The following is a 21,405-nucleotide window of genomic DNA, read 5'->3' on the forward strand; positions in this document are numbered from 1 at the left end:
GGACTGAGAGAAAAATACATCAACTTAAATTTCTATACACAGTGAAAAATATGTTTCAAAAATGTAGACAAAATGAAGACTTTTTCAGACAAACAAGAGGTAAGAATATTTATCACCAGAAATGGTAAAGGAAGTTCTTCAGGCAGAAGGAACATGATGTTAGATAGAAATTTTGATATACACGTAAGAATGATGAATACTGGAAATGGTTAATATGCAGATAAATAGGAAAGACTTTTTTCTTCCATTTTATATACTTTAAAAGTAATAAAATATTTAAAGCAGACAGTAACATTGTATTGTTGTGTTTATAAAATAAGTCGAAGTAAATTGTATGACAAAAGAACACACAGGATAAGAGGAAGAAACTGGGAGAATGTTGCTGTAAATATAATACATTGCTTGTGAAGTGGTAAAATATCATATGAAGGTGTACTGAGATAAGTTAAAGAAGCATATTGTCAATCTTGGAGCAAAAGATTAACACTCTAACAGCAATATAGCTAATTAGCCAACAGTTTAGATGAAATGGAATACTAAAAAATAGTAGTAGTAGAAGGGTAAGGAACATAACAAATAAATAGAAAGTAAGTAGTAGCAAGATGGTACATTAAATCCAAACATATTAATACTTTCATTGCATACAAATGGTCTAAGCATTCCAATTAAAATGAAGATATTGTCAGAATAGATTAAAAAGCAAGCAAATAGATTACATTAAAAACCACCTATTTGCAGTCTACAAGATATATTAAATTTAAAGACAAGGGTTAAAAACTAAAGAATGCAAAATGTGCACCACACCAATTCTAATAATGATAAAGCTGAAATGGCTATATTAATATCAGAAAAAGTAGACTTCAAAGTAAGGAATATATTACCAAAAATTCAAAAGGGCAAGTTTATAATGACAAAATTTCAAGTCATCAAAAATACATAACAAATCTAACTGCATATATATCAAATTTCATAGCTTAAAAATACAGGAAGTAAAATCTGCAGAAATGAAAGGAGAAATACGTAAATCTACAATTATAGTTGGAGATTTCAACAAACATCTCTCAGCAATTGATAAAGTAGATAAAAAATTGGTAATGACAGAATTGAATAAAAACTATCAGCCAACTTGATCTAATTGATGTTTAAGAACACTTCAACCAACAATTGCAGAAATACTTTTAAGTGCACACATCATTCACCAAGATAGAGAATATTCTGGATAATAAAAAAAAAATTTTTTTAATTTAAAAACAATCAGGTCATAGAAAGTTGTTCTCTGACCACTATGAAATTACATTAGAAGTCAATAATAAAAATATATCTAACAAATTCACAAATATTTGGAAATTAACACACTTCTAAATAGTGTGTAAAAGAAATCACAAGGGAAATTAGGAAATATTTTGGCTAAATGATAATGATAATAATACATGTTAAACATTGTGGGATCAGCTAAATCAATGTCAGAAAGATAATGATAGCTTTAAATACTTCTATTAAAAGAAACTATGAAGGTCTAAAATAAATGGTTTAAGTGTCTTCTGTAAAAAGCTAAAAGGAAAAAAAACCCAAAACAAAAAGAACTACAGCAAATTAAACTGAAAATAAATAGAAGGAAGAAAATAATGAAGAATGCCGAAAAACTGAAGAAGGACCAAGCAGAAAAATCAATGAAATCAGAAGCTATCTTCATTTTGTGTTAAAGCTAACAAAATTTGCCTATTTTTGTGGCCTCTTTTGTTCGACAAAAGCTTTTTGAGATTTAGCCATGTTGTATATATGAGTAATTTGTTCTTTTATATTGTTGAGTAGTATTCCATTCTATGAGTATATTATGGTTTATTCACTTTGTACTGTTTCTAGATTTTGGCTATTATGAATAAAGTTGATATAAATGTTCTTATATAAGATTACGGTAAATATGTGTTTTCATTTCTCTGGGTATCTAGGAGTCGAATGCTTGGTGATATTGTAAGCATATTGTGTGTATGTTTAAAATTGTAAGAAACTATTTTCTAAAGTGATTTTATTATTTGACATTACTAATAGCAAAATATGAGCATTTCCACTGCTCCACATTCTTGCTAATGACTTTTATGATTTTAACCATCCTTGTGAATAAGAAGTTGTATCTCTTTATGATTTTCATCGCATTTCCCTGATAACTAAAGAGGCTAAATATTTTTCAAGGGCTTATTTCCGATTGGTGTATCTTCTGTACAATGTCTATTCAAATATTATATTCGTTTTTAATTGGGTTATTTGCCTTCTTATTATTGAATTATAAGAGTTCTTTATCTACTCTGGATACAAATCTTTTGTCAAATATGTGTTGAGAATAGTTTTTTCCAATGTGGGACTTGCTGTTTCATTTTATTAAAAGTATCTTTTGAAGAGCTGAACTTTTTAATTTTTTTTTGTTTGTGAGGAGACCAACCCTGAGTTAACATGTGATGCCAGTCTCCTCTTTTTGCCAAGGAAGACTGGCCCTGGGCTAACATCTGTGCCCATCTTCCTCTGCTTCATATGGGACGCCGCCACAGTGTGGCTTGACAAGCAGTGTGTCAGTGTGCGCAGGGATCTGAACCTGCGAACCCTGGGCCACCAAAGCGGAGCATGCGCGCTTAACGGCTGCACCACCAGGCCGGCCCCCTGTATGACAGGTTTTGTAGGTTGTGTTTTATAAGAAATTTGCGCATTCCATATTAGTTTTCAAATTTAGTGATATAAAGCTGTTTAAAATATTATTTTATTATACTTTTAATACCTGTGAAATCTATAATGATATTTCTTTTTTCATATCTAGTATTGGTAATTTTATTGTTTTATTTTTTTAGTAGACTTACTAGAAGCTTGTTAATTTTATTAATTTTTTATAAGAACCAAACTTTGACTTGGATAGTTTTCTCTATTTTTGCCTGTTTCATTCATATTTGTTCTCATCTTTATTATTTTTAGCCCTTTATTTACTTATTGTTTACTTTTCTCTCTTGTTTGTCACTGTGTCACATAGATTTTTATGTAATGTGTTTTTATTGTTCTTCAGTTTGATATGTTTTCTAAATTCTCTTGGGATTTCTTCTTTGATCCATGGTTATTTTATTTTATTATTTATTTATTTATTTTAATTTTTTGTTTATTGAGGTAAGATTCGTTTATAACATTGTATAAATTTCAGGTGTACATCATTATACTTCTATTTCTGCATGGATTACATCATTTTGTCATGTTCACCACCCAAATACTAATTATAATCCATCGTCACACACCTGCCTAATTATCCCTTCCCCCCTTCCGCTCTGGTAACCACCAATCCAATCTCTGTCTCTATGTGTTTGTTTGTTGTTGTTATTATGCAAAGTGAAATAAGTAAGAGAGAGAAGGTCAAGTATCCTATGATCCATGGGTTATTTTGAAATGTGTTAAATAACTTCTAAATATTTGGAGATTTTCTAGATATCTTATTGTTACTGAGTTCTGATTTAATTCTCTTTAGTCTTAGAACATATTCTAAGCTTTCAGTCTCGTAAATTTTAACAAGACTTGTATTTTAGGCCCTTCTAGCCACTCTGAAGATTTTCTCCGTATTTTTGTTTTCATCAGTTTGACTACGGTGTCTCTAGCAATATTTTTTCTTTCTAGTTAGACTGCTTAGGGTTGGTTGAATCTCTTAATCAATGTTTTTCAACACGTTTGTGTCATTTTCATCCATTATTTCTTCAGAATTTTTTCTTCTTCATTTTTATTCTCTTCTTCTGGGACTCCTATTACTCATATTTTAGACTTGTTGCTATTGGCCCATTATTCTTTAGGTTAGGTTCATTTTTTTCTCTCTGCATTTCCTATTAGATAATTCCAATTGATCAGTATAGGAGTTCACTTATTCTTTCTTTTGCCCTCTTCCCTTTGTTGTTAAGCCGATTCAATGACTTTTTCATTTCAGTTATTAAACTTTTCAGTTCCAGAATTGCAATTTAGTTCTCTTTGAGTCTCCCTATCTGTTCACTTATCTAGATGATATTTGCCTATAATTAGGTGAACATATTTTATTTCAGATTTTTGCAAATATTTATGGGTTGCCTTATAGACTTTACTAAATACAATACTAGGCTATCTCAGCATCAATTTCTACTGTTTTTTCTCTTGTAATTGATTTGTATTTTCATACCATTGGGTTCAGAAAAACTACTTGGTATGATTTCAATCTTCTTAAATTTTCTAAGACTTGCTTCGTAACCTAACACATGTGGATTACTATTCAGCCACAAAAAAGAAAGAAATCTTGCCGTTTGCGACAACATGGATGAAACTTTAGGGCATCTAAATGAAATAACTCAGAGAAAAACAAATACTATGTGATATTACTTATATGTAGAATCCAAAAGTGTCAAACTCATGGAAACAGAGAGTAGATTGGTGGTTACCAGGGGTTGGGGGTAAAGGAAATGGGAAGATATTGGTCAGAAGGTACAAACTTCTAGGTATGAGATGAATAAGTTCTGGGGATCTAATGTACAGCATGGTGACTATAGTTAACAATACTGTGTTATATACTTGAAAGTTTCTAAGAGTAGATCTTAAATGTTCTCACCACACACACACAAAATGTAATTGTGTGAGGTGATAGAGGTGTTAACTAATCTTGTTGTGGTAATTGTTTCACAATATATACATATATCAAATCATCCTTTTATACACCAAAACTTACACAATGTTATATGTCAATTATATCTAAATAAAGCTGGGAAAAAACCCCTCATATTCATATATTTTTTCTGAATCAGGTTGAGGCTTGGTTTCAGGCTTTGTTAGGATGGGTCTAGAGTTGTCCTTAGTCTAGTGTATGTTGTTTACTCCTCATGTACAACCTCTCTGTTTTGTTAGTTTGATGCCCAGGTGCTAGAGATGTGTCTCTATTCTAACAACATCCAATGTTGCCAGCACTGTTTGCTCTCCTGTACCTCTGTTCTGTTCTCAACCCTCTGAAGCTCTGTGGCAGGCTTCATTTTACCTCAACCTCTATATGTGCAACCCAGGACTCAGCCAATAGATGGGGACCCCTTTGTATAGCTCCCTTCTCTCTAGATCCAGCTATTTAGGTGCCATGGAAACTGATGTTTACCCCTTTGGCCCAGTGTGACTGCCATGCTCTGCTTTGAGACCTGCTCACTAGCCTGCAGTCAGGAAATCCTCCAAGGTAGAGATCTCGGGAATTATAAAGCCCACCTTCTGAGTTCTCTTCTATAAGGGATCTATGCTGATGCTGCCTATTGTCCAAAGCCTGGAAACTGTCACCTCATGTTATTTTATTGAGTTATGTTTTTCTTTGTGGTGGCAGACTACTCTGCAATCACCAGAAACAGAAGTCAACAGCTATATTTTAAATATTGATTTCAGATATTTAATTTCTTTAGGTGATATTTACTATCACTTAGAATAGATTTAATTCACTGAGAGTAGATTTAATTCACTATTCATTACCTTTTGTCTTTGTGTGTCCCCACATTAAAAATGTGACAATAAGAAAACATAATTGGAGAACTAATAATGAGCTGTATCTACAAATCAGATAAATGGGACTAGATATTCCACACAAGCTAGAGATAGGGAAGCTTGTTGTAAATATTGGTACCTTTGTGCAAATCACCAATGGTGCTTCCTGAAGAGAAACCAGCTACCCAAATGTTCCCCTTCTGGGCATATAACTGCAAAAAGGAATTATTTTCTGTGGTTCAAATACATGTTTTCCTTAGGGCACAGGGTTTATTGATTTGAACATGGGCTGTGGGATCAATCTGCATAATCTTAGACAAGGCCATGGTTAGGGCCTTGTTTTCTGGAAATCACAATCAGAATGTAGATCCCACTGTTGATGAGGCCCTGTGTGCCCCGCCCTGTGTGACTCACATGTACAAATCAACCACCCTCAAACAGCTCACTTCTGGATTAAAGAGACCATATCTGACACTTTGGCAGACAATGCCCTTTACAAAAGAAATTTTATATATTTGCCTTATGGATGTTATAGATGCAAACTGTAGTATTCTTTGAAAATACAGGAGAGTGAGAAGAAATTTTTAAAAAAGAAAGCAACCTAGCATACAACTCAGATTTTAAAACACATATATGATGGGCTATTTCTACTGAATCTATTGTTTAAATGAAAATCTCAACTTTTACAAAATCAGTGTCAACACCACTTAATTGATTGCAGGAGGGTCCTTCACTTCAACTTCCAGATTTAAATTAAAATTGATTAGTCTTTTCTTTGCTTTTCTGGCTTTGATAAACTTGAAGGAGAGATAAGAAAGACATAATGAGATTCTAGCAATTGACATGAGGCTCTGCTTATATTTCTCCCTTTTCCCACAGTGTATCCCTTATCCAAGGGCCAGTCATTCCCCCTTGAACACTCTCTAAGGCTATTCTTTCTTTCTCACCCATATCTTTAACTAATTACCATCTTTTGAGTTTTTCCCCCAGCCATGGTCTGGAGCCTGTGAAGAGATAGTTTCTCATTTTTACATTTGAACATGGCAGGAGTTCCACAAAAGAAGTGAGAGAAAACCACAGGAGAGTGGGAATGGCTATTCACTCAGTGTAAGGCATTGCAGGGAGGTCCTAATTAGGCAGAATGTTGGGAGATTACAGTAGATTAAAATTTTTCATGATGCAACTGCTGTTCTTAGATTGGAATACAGGGATTGCTGAATTAGTGAATCTGAGAAGTGGACTAAATTGTGTTCATGTATATGTCTGTGTGCCTGATTATGTCAGTATTTCCATTTGAATCATTTGTATTTAAATTTAGCGTTGATTAGTGTTATCAAGAAACACATGTTCTGTGTTGTGTGTTTTTTGGATGCAAGAAAGGTAGTGTGATGCCATTTAGAGTCAACCACAACTTTCTCCTGTTGGCGAGGATGTGCATTTCAGCCAAGGACGGGCACCTTGTGCTCTGAGATGCAGTTTTCCAAGACTCTGGGACTCCCTTGCTAATTTCTGTCTGGCATGAGAAGTCTTGACACTCCTTCTCACTAAACTTCTTTTTGATGATTATTACATATATTTTTCAGTTTTCCTTTGACTTCTCTGTTCATTTCCTTTCATTCTCATGGTAGTAGCCTTTCACCTCTGGCCACTCCCAAATATATACTAGTCTTTTCCATGGCTTTACTGTTATCTATCTGATCTTCTTGTTTGTCTTGCCTAGGAATCTACATTCTGGAGCCAGCCAGCCTGGGTTGAAATCTCAGTTCCACCACTTACTGGCTGTGACAATTATGAGCATCTATATTTATTTCTATGAAACAGGAATAATGATTGTATCTTCATTATTATCTCTCGTAGGGATTAGTTGAGCTAATTTCTTACACTACTTAGAATATTTCCTAGCACATACTGAGTGCTCAGGGTTTTCTATTAGCACAAAGGTAAATATTATTATATTATTATTTCTTTCAAGCAATATCACCCAAACTCATAACTTTAACAATTATCTCTAAACTGACAAATACATATATCTCCAGCATAAGTTACTTTTTTGTTCCAGATCTACAAATCTCCATATTGATGGATAGATATTTCTTGGATATCTAATACACACCTCAAACTCATCCTGTTCAAAGCAGAACACATTTTCATTCCCTGGATCATGTTCTTTTCCTGCATTGTCAATCTTAGTAAATAGTAGCACCATTTATCCAGTTGGCTATACAATATTCTTGAAGTATCCTTGAATGTTTCTTGAATCTTTTCTCTTTTCACCATCATCACTTAATTAGTCACAAAATCATGATGCTCAACCTTCAAAAAGTCCTTTTTCTCTGCCATTAATCCAAGCTCTCCTAGTCTTTCCCCTTCTTAAATAGACTTCTAAAATTGTTTTCTGTGGTGTCCTGGTAAGTTAGCTCCCCAACTTTAAAAAAGTCTTGATTATTAGCATTTGCAAATTTGGGTGGTATAAATAATTCCACCTTGGCTGATTTCAAACTGCCAAAGTTTCACCAAACAACTAATATAATTCCTGAATATTTAAACATCAGCTCTCTTTTCTTAGGGAATGATTGGATCCAGCACCCTGTTGCTTCCAGTCAATATCTCTACCTTCAAACTTATTCTCTCCCTAATGTATTCCTCTAGATACTCATCAGAATATTTTTTGCTAAAATGTTAAAGTGATCAAGCATTCTTCTGCATAAAATCTTGTGTTACTTATTTTCACAATGAATTTTTCATTTCTATATCTCAGACAAAAGGCTACACATCTGTCCCTTTTTTAACCCTCTGGCCTCATCTTTCCACGTTACTGAATTTCAGTTGTACAAAACTCTTTATACTGTTTCATGCTTTTCAATATTTGCATGTGCCATTTCTTTTGCCCAGAACTCTTTCCAATGTCTTTACCTTGCTAAGAAAAATGATACCTACTGCAGATTAATTTCTTATTACGTGTAAGGACAGTGAGATAAGTAATGTGTATGCATTGTCTTGTTAACTTTTAAACCAACCCTATGATGTAGAGATTTTTACCATTTTAGAGGACCAATTAACCTATTTCTCCAATATCAGGCAACTAGTGATTGCTGAAGCGAAGATTCAAATCAGGTTTGTTCTATTCAAAGTCCTGCTCTTGACCACTATATTAAATTATTTCTTACCCTGCTAATTTATACAAACCTTTTAATCAACGAGCACAGATGTCATATCCTTTCAAAACCTATATAGATGCTATTTCTTTAATATCTTTTTTAATAATCCTCCACTTACAAGTGAATGCAAGGGCATTGTTTGTGTTCTCCTCCCACCTACTGGACTCTCTGTGTAAGAAAACAGGATCTAGTACTCTCATAACCTAAACTAAATTATTTGCCTCTTTGGCAAATTAATGATCCTCCATCCAGTTCCCACCTCAATGAAACTGTGATCTCCACATGTCAGTTTCAGCTTCTGGTCTATTGTTCTCAGTTGAAAGCAGAAGAGTTGAAGTTTATCTTTCCTCATACTTGATGTTGTGCCCTTTTCCAATCCCCACTGCATCCATCCTTCCTGTATTATCCTGTATTTCATAGATTGTGTTCTTCTTATTCACTCTTTTCTGAAAAAGATTAACATTCAGTTTCTGAAAGCATAATTAGTAACTGCCATATATAAGAGAAAGAGCTTCACAATAGAGTAAATACAATACATATAATAGTAACAGCAGGTAGAGATACATATGTAACTTGGGCTAGGTCATCTCAGAAGGCCATCCTTTTCTTTTGGTGAGGAAGATCGGCCCTGAGCTAACATCCATTGCCAAGCTGCCTCTTTTTGCTGAGGAAGAGTAGCCCTGAGCTAACATCTGTGCCCATCTTCCTCTATTTTGTATATGGGATGCTGCCACAGCATGGCTTGATGTGCAGTGCATAGGTCCGCACCCAGGATCCCAACCAGGAAACCCCAGGCCACCAAAGTGGAGTGCGTAAACTTAACCACGCCACTGGTCCAGCCCTGAGGGCCATCCTCTTATTATCTTGCTTTCTAGCCTTTGCTACTCTAGGTGTTTTGCCGCCTGGTAATTCTAGAACAATGAATTGTCTTTCTATTTCTTCTGATCCCACCTTCAAGGCAGCTGAGATTATTTAAAGCACCTGGGTACTGAGGAATTAGAAATCTTTGGTGGGTTTCTTTGGCTCCAGCCCTGTAGAGAAATAAAAGAACATCTGTTACAACAATCTTTCAGTAGATCATAAGGAATTTATAAGAAGCAAACTTCTGTAACTCACTAATTCTTTTTCAACCCTTCTCATTCATTCACTCTCCTTCAATATCTTGTCCTCATTGACTAGCTCCCTTAATGCACACTCTACAGTGTCTCACACACCTGAGCTATTACTCATCAATGCTATAGTTGCATTTATAAGCATGATCTCTTAAAGAGAGTGTAAGGAAATAAGAGAGGCAAAATTAAGGAGCTGTCCTAGAAGACAGATATAATGGATTTATGTAGCAGTCAATCAGGTAAAATGCTTATAGAGTTTATAGCAGAGCTTAAATTTTGGTGGAGGAAAGTGCTGGATGAATTTTACTAACTACTACCCTGAATTTGGACATGGACATATCAGTAACATTCTCTGTGCCTGTTTATTTTTTGGTTTGTAAATGACAGGATCAAACTACGTTATCTTCCTAGTACCATGCAATTCAATATTTCTCTGTTCTTCAATAATCTCGTTATGATAAACGAATAAGAGGAGACAGCACTGATTGGTTAGAGCAGATGACTAGCTGTTGAATGTATTTGTGTCTAGGAGAAAATAAGACAATCCATTTATTACTTTGAATACATATCCAGAATTCAAACTTGGGAAAGCAATCCATTCTTCAACATAAATTTATAAAAATTCAAAATAAAATTCTGTGAGCTCCAGTTGGAACTGGAGCTTAAGGAGATAAAATTACTAGCATGTCCCTATTGATCTAGACCCTGCACTGTCTTTGCTCATTGTGGCTGAGAATAGATAATATAATGATGATAAGATTTCTTAGTGAATCTTTTTCAAAGAAATTCCAAGGGGGTATCTTGGGTAGATGAACGGTAATAGGTCCCATTTCCTGTTGTGTGGAAACTTGACCACCTACCTCTAGTCAGAAGAGGATCCTGGGTTCCAATATTCAATCAGCAAGCAGACTTTGGCAAGCGAAGAGGCTTACTTTCAGGTGTTGGTGGAGAAAATGAAAAACAATTTTAAGGGATTACCTGATGTAACACAAACAACCCATACACAAATGTTCCTGATGCTTGCTTGTAAAGATTATCAATCTTGGGAGTTTCATTTGCTCTTTTGATAATGTTGTTAGGGACCTCAATCTTTTGATCAATACCAGCTTCAGACACAGGTGATGCTTCATTTATCTCCAGGATTCCTTTCCATTCAAAGTAATCTGATATGGCAATGATCTTTTTTTGTGTGAATTTCTCTTTCAAGTTGGTGTTTAAAACCTTCACTTGGAAAAATTAAAACCTTCACTTGGAAAAAATCACACTAGCCCACAGTAGCATGAAAATTGTGTTTTTTCCCTTTTCTGGGGAGTCATATTAGAATGGCTCTGTTGCTTTCAGTATCATCACTGTCATTGGGCCCTTTGGAAGAACATTTCCTTCTGGCAGCTACCTGGCATTGGATTTACATTATCTGATTCTGTGTTGGACAGAAATAGGAAAATAAACTTACAAGTTTGAGCAAGGAATACAAAGTTACTTTCTCATGACTAAAACCTCAATCATAACATTCGGGCACAACAACCTTCACAGATATTTGTAGCTGGGACCAGGCTAGAAAGGAATTGCTTAGCAGAAAGGAAAGACTAATGAACTGGTATGGCTTAGCCAGCAGAAGTATAAGGTAGCAGAAAATGGCATGGATGTTAAGAACACACTCATTTAAACAGAATAATCTTTCTGAATTAAAGCATGATCCTCCGCAAGAGCAGCACACGGCTGTGGATGATAAGGCCATTGCCATTGAGGAAGTACGTAAGAGATAGATTAAAATATAATAGTAAATTCAAATATATCCTTTACCCACTTAAATGACTGGTGGAAATAAAAAGAGTGAAACAACAACTTGGATAGCATTGAAAATGGACAACGGTGCCCACTATAAGCAACAAACACTAGGGTTTTCAGTTATCCCTGGTGTACCTAGGGCCATTTTGAGAGTCCGACTCATATTGCCTCCTCCCAAGAAATAGTGTTCTGCTATTACAAGTGATGAGAAAGACATGTAGTGGCTCATATTCCCTATTCTAAATTGGCTCAGGTAAGGGATATCTAATTAGAGCCAAGTCCTCCACTGTGTATCCACTGCATTTCCCAATGGCTGGGATGCTAACAGAAAAACAGAGGACAGGTTTGTTTACCTCTAATCTCCTTTCTCCACAGTGGCCTGGTTTATTTGAGCTGCAGCAGAGTACTTTCATGAAGCTGTTTTATCTGTAATAGGAAGTATAGCAGGCAAAGCTGGATCATGAGTCCATAGAACATGGAGCCACACTGTTTAACTCCACAGACCAGACGTACTTAGAGTGGTCTGAGTTGAGATATTACATATGACAATCTCCTATGAATGATTAGACTTTACTTGGATGTGGTTTCTCATCAGCGTTACCAGTTTACCCTAACAAGGGAAACACCTTTGCCAAAGCCAGTTAATCAGTAACAAGAGTTATACTTGAGACTAACAACAGTAACTGTGGACTGCACTATTCCTAGGTTGAAGAAAACTTGGAAAAGAGAAACAGGAAGTGTGTACCTCAGTTAATGAAGTGGAGGATGGAGTTGATGATGAGATCTGGAGAGATGGTGGACCGCCCATGGTTGCAGATAAGCTGGCTACTGAAGGATAGGCTGAATCTGCTCCTGGGTCACCTTATTCCTTTTTGTTCCAGTATTTTCTTTGGTTGTGTTTTTTCTTTTCTGAAAGTAATTTAATTTTCCTGTTAATGGTTTTCAGTATTTAAAGAAGCAGAACATATTTTCATTACTTTGTAGTTCGTTCTATTTATATGAAATGTGGTGTCCTTGGAAACTCCATGGAGTTCCAACCCATCACCTAAAGAGCTGGCCAGTAGGTAAGAGTGGACATAGATGGTAGTATTAAAAGAGGGATGGTTGGCTTAAAAGGAAACATTACTTCTCTAATCACCTCTGTGTTGTGATGGGAAGAGCACTGGTCTTGGAATTAGAAAATCTAGGTTTATGAAAGCATGGCCAAGATATATTTCCAATCTGATTGTTAACTCATCTTGATAATGGGGATTATGTCATCATATTTATGTCATAGAAATTTTTATAGTGCCTTGCTCTTTGTCTGGCACCAAATAAGTGGTCCTTAATTCCTCAACTTGGTAAATCTGAGCTGTTGAAATATTAATAAAGAGCCAAGTACTATAGCGGAGTTTCTTCTGTGAGGCTTCCAGCCTGCTTCTCTTCCTCAAGCTTACCTGAGCCACAGGAGTCTCCTCTGCTCTTTCAGATGTCAGATCTCCACTTGTGGTGGGTGCAGGTGTAGCAGCACCTGCTGCTTCTTGACTTCTCCTTTCCAAAGGAGTTAATACTTTTTTTCTCATTTTCATCGCAACTGATGCAAAAACAAAGAGGACATCATAAACACAGAGCATCTGGTCTAAGACAGCTGAAGCAGTTTCAATGTTATTTTCTCCCAGCTCCTGCCTGTGGGTCTAGGTACACTTTTGTCTACCTTGACTGAACTGGCCTGGCACAAGGGGTCCAATACTAAAAACACAGGCAGGAAGACTGTCTCATGCTTCCTCAGTGGTTTTCGTACTCACTCCCTGAGCAGTAAGCATGTCCTTCTTGTCCTTCTGACTCCCACGTACCTCAGTCAAACTCTTTCCCAACTCTGTTCCCCTATCACTTCCTTTTAATAAAATCTAAGGTTTTCATGATGCTGACTGGTTGGTCATGTTCTATAAAACATCTGTTAAAATTACAGAAACCCATAAAAGAAAATATGACATGGATTTGTGAGGTGACAAAATGGTGATATTGGCCTCTGAAATTTTAAAACTTTTGGTTTTACTCAGTTATTTTACAAGAGGGTAAGTTCTTCACATCTCTTGGAGGTAGGTTTTTATGTTAAGTACTGCTGTGAATCTGTTATTAGAGGGGATAATGATCATGGAGCAAATGTGCCTAATAGCACAGGCACATTAATTGGTTAAATGTAAATGTTTTTAAATGAACCGCAATTCTTAATTTATTCTTTTGTCATTTTCTAGCATTTCTAACATACTAGAAGCCTCAGCCTCTCGTCAACTCCCTGTCTTTTGTTCTTTATCCTCACCCCAGATACACCTTCCAACATATATCAATCCCCTTTATAGGAAAGGGGATGCCCTAAATTGTTAACTTGTTGGCATCTGAAGTACCACCATTGCCATGGCTACTGAGTCCTAAATTGGGAAAGAGATGTTTCAACTATAACTAAGTCAGGGTTCTAATCAAGGTTGAGGATGGTGCAGAAAGAGTAAAAGTGAAGAGTTCTTGCTCATTACCTTTTAACTTTTCATTTTTAAGAATTTTAACAAGTTCTTTGAGTTCTCCTATGTGTTTATACAATTCTATCAGTTTGACAACACAGGCAGCTCCTTGGAACTTTACTGCCATCAAGTCAGCAATCTGAATTTTATTATATTCTTTTTGAGTTTTTGTAGTCAGTTTTAAATCATCGGCCAGTAAAGACTTAACCATGCTGAAATGATAATCACTGATGGGCTCTAATCCTTTCAGCAGTACAGTTCTCTTACATGCATTCACCATCTCTCAATTTGTGGACGAGACTACAAGAGAAAAATAACACAGTGTTACACATTTATACAGACAATTTAAAAGACAGTTATTGTCTATGTGAGGGAGTGGCTCACGTAAAAGTGTAGTCCTTGGGTGTGACACTCCTTGTATGTGACAAAGAGGAACTTAATTAACAGATATGTCATTGTGGAAAATTGGTTGACAAATGCTGTATTAGAAAGGTCTAAAAAATTCTTCCTTATTAATGATGATAGTTGAGTTGGTCCTGGGTGATTGTGATGGAAGTAGGTCCAGAAACAGATAATTGTTACAGTGTTTAGACTATGGGCTTTGTAGCATCAGAGTCCCTGGTTCCTCTTCACATCCTTTATTGGGACTGGAATCTACCCCTGAATGTCAGCCTTTCGGTTCCTGACTCTTCTCACACCCACTGTGACTTAAGTGGCCTATGTATAAATAGGGCTGTATTTGTGAATATCAACATCTGTGACCATCTTTTTGACACAGTAGTACAGTTCCAAGCTAGGATTCCTACCCTAATCCACTTGGCTCTCCCCTGGTCAGCTGTCGTTAACATCCCTGGGGCTTGAACTATATTCTTTGTGTCCTCTATGCTCATGTCACCATTTTGCTGGACTTCTATCCTCTCCCTAGTGAAGAATTACAGCATTTGTATTTTGGTCTTTTTTTTTTTTTTTTTTTGGTGAGGAAGATTGGCTCTGGGCTAACAGCCATTGCCAATCCTTCTCTTTTTGCTGAGGAAGATTGGTCCTGGGCTAACATCCATGCCCATCTTCCACTACTTTATATGGGATGCCATCACAGCATGGCTTGACAAGTGGTGCATCGGTCCGCACCCAGGGTCTGAACCTGTGAACCCCGGGTTGTCAAAGCGGAGCATGAGAACTTAACTGCTATGCCACTGGACTGGCCCCTGGTCTTGAATTTTAACAAGCATTTATTTTCTTCCTTCTAGTTTTATTTTCACTAAATAGTTATTGTCAGACAACCGAACATCTTTTTATAAAAGCATGGCTGTATCTTTCCTGAAATTCTTCAATAGTTTTCCCTTTTATTTAATAAAAATTTCCACTTCTTAGCATAGCTTGAAAGGCCTTAATAATCTATTGCATTTTTACTTCTGTTACTTTTGTATTTTCTTATCTTATACTCTAGAAATATACAATATACCTCTTTTAATTTTTTTCAAGCCTTGTGACTTTACTAGTTCCTTTTCTGCTGCCTGGAAAGCCATTCCTCTCTTTCTTCCTTTGACTACCTCTTTACAGCCTTCAATGCTCAGCTGAGGCTTTGTCTTCTGAAAGCTACCAGAAGCCATATTGGAATAAGTTTCACTCCTCTGGACCTCTTAGCACCTTGTGCCCCTCCTTGATGGCAGTCAGTGCATGGACTGGATTCCAATTTTCTGTTTAAATTCATGAGTTCCTTTAGTTTAAGGAGTATGTGTTTATGTACCTTTCGTATAATTGGGTGTTCAAATTCTTAGGGCTATGAATTGCTGTTTCATGTGAGAACATGAGCATACTCAGATTGGTCAGGCCCGTAGAGTGAAGGAAAAGTCAACACAAAGACACATTGTAGTGAAACTTAAAAATATTAAAGTGAAAATTCTGAAAGCTTCTGGAAATAGTGAGTAGAACACCTACAAAGCTTTAAAGATTTGATTGAAATTGATTCTCTATGGCCAAATTGTCTGCAGCAGGACAAGAGAGTGATTTTTATTTAGTACTGGTCCAAAATTTCATACTTGTAATTTCAAAAGTCATTAAACTACAAAAATAAAAAGATTTTTCTTTTGGGGGGTCACATGGGATGAGGGTTGGGAGGGAAGTGCAGCAACAAAATATATTTGCAAATTATGAAGATGATGTGAAGTGATATGTGGTTATTTATAGTCTGTATTATTCATTCCATTTTAGTGTAAATAGTCATATGGTTTGTTTAGAAATAATAATGCATTTCATCTTGGGGTGCTAATCTTATCTCCACTGGGGCACTTTGTAATGCAGTATATAAAGTATATGCACTGAATAGACTTTCCAAAGTCCTTAAAATAATGCATTCCAAAATGCACCTGTTCCAAGAGTTTCAGATGAGATGCTATGAACCAATATTCAGGAAAAAATATTTTTGAACTAGAATTTTGTATCTGGTCAAAATATTATTTGAATATTATGTCTTAAAAAAAACCGTTCTCCTGCTTACTAAGAATGACATCAGCAAGATGGCAGACTAGGAAGTTTCCACCCTCATCCCTCCATGAAAATATCAAAGAAACAACAACATAAAGATGAAAGTAGCTTTGTGGGAACTCTAGAAACTAATAAAGAAGCTGAGGCAACAAGCAAATGCCAAAACCAAGAAAAAGCCACACTCCAAACAGTAGGCAATTTGATGACACCTTTGCTTGTTCTCGCCCCATCCCACCCCCATTGTGGTGTGGCATGGTCAGGAGGAAGCTGCCCAGTTCCCAGTTACTCCTTCAAACTGGAAGAAAGGAGTGGAACTGCTTCAATATTCTGGCTTGTGTAGGGGTGCCCAAGGGATTTGTTTCTGTCTCATCTGATTTGGAACATTGATGAGAATGGATATCAGGTTTGAGGCCACTAAAAGCAGTGGTAGGTGCTCTAGCACGTGAGAGCTACATGGGGACTACAGACCCATGGGCACCAGGGGGCAAGAGATTATGGAGAGAGTAATACAATAGATCATCCAAGGCCCCGAGAAGAACCAGAGTGAGATTCTTGGGGAAACAAATGCATTTAAAAGCAGCTTTGTTTGAGGGAGAATTGGAAGGAAAGCACATGCACAGCCCAGGGAAGACATAAGCCTAAAAACGGCCTGAGAGGACCTTGAACCTTCCCATGGAGCTGAATAGTAAATGTCTTCCCCTGCATGGAGCCAGTCCGCAAAAACTAGGAGAGATGGCTATTATTTCAGATGCCCATTTTTCAACAAAGACGACAAGGTATACAATGAAACAAGTAAACATAGCCTATTCAAAGGAACAAAATATATCTCCAGAAACTTACCCTAAAGATACACAGGACTGAGACTTAAAAAAGAATTTTAAACAACTGTTTTAAATATGATCAGTGAATTAAAGGAGAAAATGGGTAGACAATTAAATGAAATAAGTAAAATGATATATGAACAAAATGAGAATATCAACAAAGAGATAGAAATTATAAAAAAGAGTCAAACAAAATTTCTAGAGCTGAACAACACAAAACTGAATTGAAAAGTTCATTAGAAAGGTTCAGTAGCAGACACAAACAGGAATTAGAATCAGTGAACTTGAAGACAAGTCATGTGAAATTATCAAGACTGAGGAGCAAAAAGGAAAAAGAATGAAAGAAATTGAACAGAGCCTAAAGGACTTATGGGACACCATCAAGCAGGTCAATATATGCATTATGGCAATACTAGAAGATGAAGAAAAAGAGACAGGGTCAGAGAGATCATTTGAAGAAATAATGACTGAAAACTTTCCAAATTTGAGGAAAGACGTGGATACACAAATACAAGAAGTTTAATAAGCTCCACCTAAGATAAACCCAAAGGGATACACACCAAGACACATTATAACCAAACTATCAAAAGTCAAAGACAAAGTTGCCAAGAGAGTAAATCTTAAAAGTTCTCATGACAAGAAAACATATTCGTAACTTTGTATGGTGATGAATGGTAACTAGACTTACTGTGGTGGTCATTTTGCAGTGTATACAAATGTCAAATCATTATGTTGTGTATCTGAAACTAATATAATGTTATATGTCAAGTATACCTCAATGAAAAAAAGTCAAAGAGAGAATCTTGAAAGCAACAAGCAGAAAGCAACTTATCACTTACAAGAGAGCCTCAATAAGATTATCAGCAGCTTTCTCAACATAAACCTTGCAGCCCAGAAGGTAGTGGCCTGATATGTTTATTTACATATATGATATATATAAATGATATATTTAAAGTGTTGAAAGAAAAATCTGTCAACTAAGAATACTATACGTTGCAGCTCTGTTCTTCATAAATGACGGGGAAATTAAGGAATTCCCAGCTATACGTAAGCTGAATGAATTTATTATCTCTAGATCTGCACTACAAAAAAGTCTAAAGGGAGTCCTTCAAGTTGAAACAAAGGATGCTAAACAGTAACTTGAACCATAAAAAAATATAAAGTTCTCTGCTACAGGTAAATATATGGACAAATATAAAAAATTATAACAATTTTGGGCTATAACTCTAATTTTTATTATTTCGTAAGATTTAAAAGACAAAGCATAAAAGTTATAAACCATATTGAGGAATGATCAAAATCACATCATCATCTCAATAGATGTAGCAAAAGCATTTTGCAAATTTCAGTACCCTCTCATGACAAAAACTCTTGACAAGTTGGGTATAGAAAGAATCTACTTCAATATAATAAAGGTTATATTTGACAACCCCACAGCTAACATTATACTCAACAGTGAAAAACTGAAAGCATCTCTCTAAGTTCAAGAACAAGACAAGGATTCCCACTCTTACCACTTCTGTGTAACACAGTACCAGAAGTTTTAGCCAGAGCAATTAAATAAGAAAAAAAAAAAAAAACATGCATATTGGAAAGGAAGGCATAAAATTATCTGTGTTTGCAGATGACATGATCCTATATGTAGGAAATTTTAACCAAAAGGAAAGTTCAACCAAAAAACTGTCAGCACTGATAAACAAATTCAGTAAAGTTGCTGGATACAAAATCAACATACAAATATCAGTGGCTTTTTTATACACTAGCAATGAACCATCTAAAAGGGAAATTGGGAAAACAATCTCAGTACAATAGCCTCAAAAAGAATAAAATACTTAGGAATAAATTTAACCAAGTACACAAAAGACTTGTACACAGAAAACCACAAAACACTGAAGAAAAAATTAAAGGAGAAACAAATAAATGGAAAGATATCTCATGTTCATGGACTGAAAGACCTAATCTTGTTAAAATGTCTATACTACCCAAAGCTATCTACAGATTCAATGATATCCCTTTCAAAATCGCCGTAACATCTTTTATAGAAACTGAAAAAAAAAAATCCTAAAATTCATATGAAACCTCAAAAGACCCAGAATAGAGAAAGCAATTTTGAAAAAAAAGAACAAAACTGGAAGCATGACACTGCCTGATTCAAAATATATTACAAAACAATAGTAATTAAAACAATATAGTACTGGCATAAGAAACAGACCATCAGACCAATGGAACAGAATAGTGAGCCCAGAAATAAACCCACTAATCTACAGTCAACTGATCTTTGACAAAGGTGCCAAAGATCCACCTGGAATGGAAAAGTATAGTCTCTTCAAGAAATGGTATTGAGGAGACTAGATATCCACATGCAAAAAAATGAAATTGGACCCCATACACCAAAATCCACTCAAAACAATATGATCTTATTTGCAGAAAATCCTAAAGATTTCACTAGTAGAACTAGTAAATAAATTCAGCAAAGTTGCAGGACAAACACACGCAAATCAATTCCATTTTTATACACTAACAAAGAATAATCTGAAAACGAAATACAGAAATAATTCCATTTATATTGGCTTCAAAAATAATGAAACACTCAGGAATAAATTTAACCAAGAAAGCAAAAGACTTGTACACTGAAAACTACAAAATGTTGATGCAAGTAATTAAAGAAGATACAAATACATGGGAAGTCAATCCATGTTCATGGATTGGAAGTTGTAATATTGCTAAGATGTGAATACTACCCAAAGTGATCTACAGATTCAATGCAATCTCTATCAAAATCCCAATGGCATTTCTTTTGCAGATATATAAAAATTCATCTTAAAATTTATATGGAATTTCAGGTGACTCCAAATAGCCAAAATAATCTTGAAAAGAAAGAATAAACTTGCAGGTCTCACACTTCTTGATTTCAATCAAAACAATGTGGTACCGACATAAAGACAGACATGAAATAGACCAATGGAACAGATTAGAGAGCACAGAAATAAACCTTCACATATCTGGTCAAATGTTACAGGTGCCACGACCACTTAATTGGGATAGGGCAGTCTTCTCAAAAATGGTATGGGGCAATCAGGATATTCACATGCAAAAGAATGAAACTAGACCTTTATCTATACATTATACAAAAATTAACTCAAATAGATCGAACATCTAAACATAAGATCTAAAACTGTGAAACCCTTAGAAGAAAACATCAAAGAAAAGCTTCATGACATTGGATTTGGCAATAGTTTCTTTGATATGACACCAATGTACAGCCAACGAAAGAAAACAAAATAGGTAAATTGGACTGTATCAAAATTAAAAACTTCTTTGCATCAAACTATACAGTTAATAGAATGAAAGGAAACCTATTAAATGAAAAAAAAATTTGCAAATTATATATCTGTTGAGATTAATATCTAGAATATATAAAGAACTCCCATAACTCAATGAAAAAAAACAAACAACTGGATTAAAAAATGGGCAAAGAACTTGAGTAGACATTTCTCCAAAGATGCTATATGATTTGACAATAAAGACACAAGAAGATGCTCAACATCAATAATTATTATGGAAATTCAAATCAAAACACAATGAGATATCACATCACATCCACTAGGACCGCTACTGTCAAAAAACCTGAAAATCACAGGTGTTAGTGGAGAAATCAGAACCCTTGTGCACTGTTGGTGGGAATGTGAAATGATGCAGCTGCTATGGAAAACAATATGGAGATTCCTCAAAAAAAATGAAAAATAGAATTATAATGATCCAGTAATTCCACTTTTAGGTATATACTCCGAAGAAATGAAAGCAGGATCACAAAGAAATATTTACACCCTCATGTTCATTGCAGCATTATTCACAATAGCCAAAAGGTTGAAGGAATGCAAGTGACCATCAATAGATAAATGGATAAACAAAATGTAGAATATACATTCAATGGAAAATTATTTCATCTTATAAAGAAAGGAAATTCTGACACATGCTACAACATGGGTGAACTTTGAGAACATTATGCTAAGTCAGTCACAAAAAGAAAAAATGCTGTATGATTACACTTATA

The 21,405-nt window shown here is 35.4% G+C and overlaps 1 non-coding gene across 3 annotated transcripts; it reads right to left on the bottom strand.

The window, feature by feature from the left end:
- Window positions 1–6,139: 6,139 nt before the first annotated feature.
- LOC101400052 (uncharacterized) lies at window positions 6,140–13,169 on the bottom strand. Of its 3 annotated transcripts, none has more exons than XR_015554726.1 (5): window positions 12,988–13,169; window positions 12,297–12,460; window positions 11,905–11,977; window positions 10,624–10,694; window positions 6,140–9,682 (listed from the first exon to the last, which is right to left on the bottom strand). It is a non-coding gene; the product is annotated as an uncharacterized LOC101400052 (transcript). The 3 variants fall into 3 exon arrangements; XR_015554724.1 differs by lacking the exon at window positions 12,988–13,169 and having other exon boundaries at window positions 6,140–9,097; window positions 9,633–9,682; window positions 12,297–12,510; XR_015554723.1 differs by lacking the exon at window positions 12,988–13,169 and having other exon boundaries at window positions 12,297–12,510.
- Window positions 13,170–21,405: the final 8,236 nt, after the last annotated feature.

Source organism: Ceratotherium simum, chromosome 2, assembly GCF_057802395.1.
Source record: "Ceratotherium simum simum isolate JZ-2026a chromosome 2, ASM5780239v1, whole genome shotgun sequence".
In the NCBI taxonomy this organism is placed as follows: domain Eukaryota; kingdom Metazoa; phylum Chordata; class Mammalia; order Perissodactyla; family Rhinocerotidae; genus Ceratotherium; species Ceratotherium simum.